This window comes from Gossypium arboreum, chromosome 12 (assembly GCF_025698485.1).
Source record: "Gossypium arboreum isolate Shixiya-1 chromosome 12, ASM2569848v2, whole genome shotgun sequence".
Lineage (NCBI taxonomy): Eukaryota > Viridiplantae > Streptophyta > Magnoliopsida > Malvales > Malvaceae > Gossypium > Gossypium arboreum.
In genome coordinates, this window is record NC_069081.1 from 69,256,375 (window position 1) to 69,263,090 (window position 6,716).

Here is a 6,716-nt window from a genome sequence, read left to right on the forward strand (position 1 = left end):
ACGTTTCCTTGTATTATCTATATCACTTGGTACATTCAATTGCTTTAATACCTATTTACAATGTAATATATAGAACTTAGTAGTCTAAAATCAAAATTTTAAAATCACCTATCCTCGTGCCAAATTTATTGTAAATATAAGCAACCTATGTACATGCTCCTAACCAATTACTTGTATTTCTACAAGCTCAAGCATACTAATGACAGCAAAAATCAAAGAAAAGCATAAAAATTTAAAACAAAATTTCTATGTTACCCCCCACTTTAGATAACACATTTTCCTCAATGTGTAACCCTTAAAAATATAAGGAAAGAAGTTAACCGACTGATCGTGATTATTCCATAAGCTATTGGTGAGTGCTTCCTCCATTGCTTGTTGAAAGATCTAATTGTTGCGCCTCCTCCATGTGGAGTTCCTACGAAGAAAATTAGAACATGACACGAAACTACTAATAATATATTATTAATCCTACTCTTGAAAAAATAAATTTTAATATCATCCAAGAATTAATACAATCTTTCAAAACAAAGCTTAAAAAGGCCAGTCATCCTTCTTAAAATCCATTTCATCATCTACTTCTTCTTTGTCATCCTCTCCTTCTGCTTTGCTTTCACATGCCTCTTCCTCCTACTCAAGATGCCTTGGCCCAAACATATTTGGCTTATAATTAGGTACCCTAATATTATTCTGCCGTGCAAAATCTTGAAAAATTGAGCTTAATTCTTGTATCCAATGTATCATCCAATCTAACTTTGGATGACTGCTTTCTCCAACTTCTTGTTGAGTGGTTGATTTTGTTTTTTTTAAATGAATCCGAGGTTTCTATCGCCTCTTGTTGGCGTTTGTTCAATTCTTTTATCTACTTTGCCAGAAGTTTAATGTATTGTGTAAACATAGTGTCACCGATGATGTTTCAGGATGGCTTCATTAATTGTTCTATGGAATGCCTGCTTTTTTGCATAACGCCATCACCAAATGAGGAATGAAAACTCCCACTTTTTGGCCACTGACACATCTCTTCATATGTTGTTAAATCCATTTCCCGATCCATATTTGTTTTTTTGCAAAATAATATAAAGCAAAACCGCTTGGAAAGTATTGACATTAGATACATTTAAAGCAGGAACAACTTATGTGCATAAGAATTGAATCCATATTTTAGCTTCAGGAAATATTATAGCATGATTAAAGGAGGTTGGGATATTAGTACCAGGGCAATATTTCCATTGGCCCCTTCCTTCAGTTAAAAAGTTTAAAATGTTATCCATATCTATGTCTTGAAATATTTGAAGTTTAGCTTCATCAATAAAATATTTTTCATAGTATGGGGCAATATAAAAGTCACAAATAATTCAACGGGTTACTTGCACTTTTTTCCCTCGTATAGGTACCGTTTCCCACATATGGCCTTTAGTGTTCCTAGTCCCATAAAGATGCATAAAAATCTTGAATAACAAGGACCAGAACAATGTCTTTTGGGATTGGCCAAATAATCATTGACAAATCAAGTCACCTCTATTGGATAAAGATTTTCCAACATTCAGGTTTGCAAAACTAGAGGGGTTCGAAACCATCGATGATTCTAGTTCATTAGTTCTTCGGACCTTTCTAGGAGGCATGATGTTTAGCCATGCTAACTAATGAAATATCAAGAAAATAAGTTCAATGGAACAATAAAAGTTGAGTTAAGAATCTTTAACCTTGTATAAGTCATTGGATTACTCGTCACGTTTCTTTGTTCATTGTTCTTTGAGATGTTCCCGTCCTTTCCTGTGCCGGATAAGATTGAAAGAAGATTCAAAACAAATCAAAAAGAAAAAGGAAAAAAAAGTGAAGTTTAGGGTTTAAGGGATTTAAGAGGTTTTGAGATATTAATTGAGTTAAGAGATGTTTAAATAAGGGGATAATAAGTATGTAGGTTATAAAATATGTGTTTTAAGTGTTAAAAATCGGGTAAAGTGAGTTTTAAGTCACCGAGTAGCGTGAATGGATTGGCTCAACCCTTCAGAAAATTACAGCAATGTCGCGACGCAAGGATTCCATGTTGTGACATCCCTGTCAGTTTACCGTTGTCACGGCATTGAGTATCGATGTCACAACACACTCTGGACTTTTGGATATCTGAGTATATTGGCTTCAGTGTCACGACACCGAATTGTTTTCCTCAATTTTTTCAAATTTGTCTTTTTATATCCCCCATCATGTTAATCAATTGGCTCATCTAATCTTCAAGTTTAGCCAATGTTCTTATTGAATTGGTGCACTTTGACTGTGCCTATTTTACATTTGTTCTCATTACTACATCTCCCCCCGGTTCTATTTAGACGTTTATCACATACAATATTGTCGTTTAGGGTGGCTCTTTCCTGGGGTTTCTGTAAATAAGGAGGTTGATAGTTAGAATTTTAACTTGGTTCGAGCTATTACCTCCTTTTAGATTTCTTCCCCATCTCAGGTTCGAGTGATCTCTTCGTCTGAAATTGCATGTATTTTAATAGGTATTTCCACCCCTATTTTTGATGTAGTTCACATCCTTGGTAAGATTATTAATATAATGGAAGAACTGTTTGTCTCCTCCATAAACAGGTGGTGCACTCTTCTCATCCTTTATTTAAATGATTCTGTCCATCAGTTGTTCATATATATCATCCTCCGAGACAACTTTCACCGTAGATGGCCTTTGGCCATATGTGTATCGTTCAGTCAACCACCAGCAGGAATTCATTGCCATACTTTTAATCAATTCGTATACATCCTCGTACGTTCTATTCATTAACGCTTCCCCTGGTGCTCCATCTAATCCTAACCTCAAATACACATCCAACCTGTTGTAGAAAATTTACAGTTATAACTACTCAAGCAATCCGTGGTATGGGCACTTCTAAATTAGCGTCTTAAAACCCTCCCATGCTTCATGAAAACTTTCTCCTTCTAATTGTTTGAACATAAAAATTCCTCTTCTTAGCTAAACCTTCTTGCTAATGGGGAAGAAATTTTGTAGGAATTTCACTACGAGTTTGTCCCATGTCGTAATTGATCCCGATGTTTATGAATCTAGCTAAGAAAAGGCATTATCAATTAATGGAAAGGGAAACAACCAAAGACAAATAGCGTCATAAGTGACCCCATTGTATTTGAAGGTGTCACGAAGCTAGAGGAACTATTTTAAATGCTAACTCGGATCCTCAGTCAGTGTTCTGTTAAACTACAAATTGTTCTGGATCATCTGGATCATAGTTGGTTTAATCTTGAAATTAATTGCCATGATAGTTGGCCTCGTTATACTCCCTTGAACCATATCCATATTTGGTAGCACATACTCTTTCAAAGTCCTTTCGTTACGTGTCATGTTTATATTTGCAGGTAGTTGTGGTGGCGGATCTTCTAAATTGTTAGCCTCATCAAACAACGAATTCTCACATGGTACGCTACCTACAACAAGTGGTGGATCTTGCATCTACTGTTGCTGTGAATAATTTCTTCAGATTATTCTCTGTAGACTTATGGCTGGCTCTATATGTAATCAGCTACTACGAGTCATACACTAAACCAAAAAAGGCAAGATTAATAGAAAAGGAAAATTAAATTTGTAAGTTCAACCTAAAAATTTCCTAATTATTCTTTTGATATGCGAAAATTAAAACTAATATAGTGACATTGCCTCCCCAACAATGACGCCAACAAATTGACTGCCTTCAGACGTACCAACATCTAGAGTAGAAATCTTACACAAAAGATGTGAAAAAGTGGTAACCGTAAGTATACGGATCAAGTTGTAATATAGTTACAACAGAGTTGTTAAGTACTCCAAGGGTCGTACCCAAAGGAGGCAAGCACTAAATTAATCCTAATTTAAATATAAATAGATCTAATTAATACTTTAATCATATTACAATACGAAGAATTAAAAGAAGGGCTTTTGGATAAATTATAATAAAAATAATAAGAACATAAATAAAAGAAAATTAAATAAAAGAAAAGCAAGAAACCAAATAAGAAAATATATATCAAATTTGGGCATCGGTGATTAGCTCTATCTGGTAATAGTAATTGGAAACACAAAAAATATAGACTTTTTCATCACTTTTTGAGCCTTAATTTGTGCGGTTTCATAGTTATTTTTGCGAAATTTATAATTTAATTATAAAATAATTAATTTTCACTTAAATTATTAACATGTTGAATTTTAATTATTTTATAATAAATTTTCACCTAGCCAAGGATGGTTCAAATTATGATTATTTTATGTACTTTATATTTAATTTTTATCCAAAGTTAATTGGGTTAAAAATTAATATAAAGCCTGAAGGAGAAAGTGGCCTAGTATGCTAAGGAGACAATACTGATCCACCAAGAAAATTGGCAGCCCAAAACCATCCAATAAGTTGACCCAATCAGCTGATTTTTTTCTTATTTTTATTCTTGCAAAACAGCCCTCAAAGTTTTCCTAAACTCTATTCAAACCCCTCCACTTTTTGTGCCTTTAAACTTTTGTCGTTAGCTTCAAATAGCAAGTTTGAAACTTTCAAACTTGCTTGTTGTATGGCCGGCCAATTAAGAGTGTGTGGCTACTAATAATTTGTTATTTTTAGTAGACATTCATACCTATAAATACCCACCTTTGTTACCTCATTTCATACACCTTCATTCCCACACATCTCTCTCTATTTCACTCACTTTCTCTTTCCATTCCCTTTCTTATTTTCCCATTTCCCTTGACAATTTCCCTCTTGAAAAAGAGCCTTCTTCCACCTTGGAATAGTATCATTCAATTATTTGTAGAGACCTCGGTTCAATAAAACAAGTAGAGAAGAAAATGAGCGCACTAGTCTGGCTTCAGAGAAATCCTGGATTTGCTTCCTAGTTCCCTATGTTTAATTTTCTTGCTTATTTTGTTATTATGAATATGAATGATTGTTGTGTTGTTGTTCTTGTTCTAAGTAAAATGGCTCAAATTTAATTTGTGTTAGATTGATTGCATTCTATCCTCTTAAATTATTAAAATCATGTTTTTGTTGTTATAGGCATTGGTAAGTTGTTCAATTAAATAAAATCATGCTTTAGTTATACTTGCATTATAAAATGTAAGATAATGAATGAATTAATTATTAAATGTATTTAAATTGTAAAAATTAATTATTAAGTGTATTTACATTGTAATTAATTGACAAAATGTTTAATTGGTGCATGTTTAATCTTCTAAGGTAGCTGAGGCTTAAATTACCGATGATATTAAATAGTGCATTAACCTTGCATAACTTGCAAGATTATTGTGATTAAATTATTTCAATATGGAAATATATTGTTACCTCACTTAATCCTATATGTACTTATGAAGATTGATTAATTGTTTGAATTGTCATTGAAAAATGTTCAAGAGATTAGTTAATTTAGTAAGTGTGTATGCACAGTAGTTAACAAATTATCAAGTTGCCGTGAAAATATTCGTAACAACATAAACATAGTTTAGTAATTCCAAGTTAAGGAATACAATTGATCTAACACAATTTTATCCTATTGATTAAAACTCATATTTTTGAAATTGTGCATTGGAATTTTTAATTTTTATTTCTATTACTTAGTTAATTTGTAATTTTTAAATCACTGCTTCAAAACAAAATATTTTTCCCCTCACCAAAGTGTTTGATTTACATTTCATAAATATTTTTCTTTCACAATCCTTGTGGGTATGATAACTCAACATTTACTTGTCACCTTATTACATGATACGATTGTCTACACTTGCACATATTCGTCGTTCCAATAAAAAATTGTTGTCTTAGGTTTTCTTGTCCAATCAACTAGCCAATACCTCAGCAGGATCTTCTGATGCGTCCATTGAAATACTGAGTCGACAAGAACTACTTATCTTCCAACCTCATAGTTTAGACTGATTAAAGGTTAAGCTGTTCATGGATAGGCCAGACCAATTTTGAGTTAATTCCCACCTTGATGACTTCCTAGGGTTGTAAGATCTATGGTTTAGGTTCTTCCTTTCCTGAACAACTGATCTGTTAAGAAATCCCTACAAAGCAGTTAATTATTCATAGCTCTTCCCACTAATCTCCCATAGGAGAATTAGTTCCCCATTGGTCTAGTAAACAATATAAACTTGAATGAAAGAATGAACATAAAGAGCGATTCCAAGAATAGAGTTTAGAAGAAGCCTGATTGTATAGAATTTAAGTGCTGAATCTTCACAGAGCTTGAGAATAATTTCAAAATTTGATTTCTCCCCAAAAGTAAATAACAAGAACAATAAAAACAATCTAAAACCTAAGAGAAGGGAAAAACTAAAGAAAATTAAAGAGAAAATTATACAATAAAAACGAAGGTCCATATAATATGTGTTAGCTGAGCCTATTTATAGACTTTGAATAATTGTCATCCTTAACCCTAGGTCAGTTGCCATTCCTGAGCTTAAAGTTAGATTGTGCAAACCAAAACGTCCTTGGCTCATATTAATTTCTCGTACAGAGGTGATTCTGCAACACACCAGGTCTTGTGTCATGACATTGAGGGCAGTCTTAGACTTTTCTTATTCTACTCAACTTAAGAGTGTCTTCAGGGGTATGTCGTGACATTTTAAGGTTGTGTCAGGACATTGAAGGTTATCTTGAACTTCTTTTATTCTACTCCCTATGTTGTGACATCCTATGCTCCGTGTTGCAACCTAGCGACCAGTATCAAGTTAATGCACCTTCTAATTTCTAATA

At 33.2% G+C, this 6,716-nt stretch overlaps 1 non-coding gene across 1 annotated transcript; it reads left to right on the plus strand.

Annotated features, from left to right (window-relative positions):
• Positions 1-2,861: 2,861 nt before the first annotated feature.
• LOC128286306 (small nucleolar RNA R71) lies at positions 2,862-2,967 on the plus strand. Its single transcript, XR_008276849.1, has one exon. It is a non-coding gene; the product is annotated as a small nucleolar RNA R71 (small nucleolar RNA).
• Positions 2,968-6,716: the final 3,749 nt, after the last annotated feature.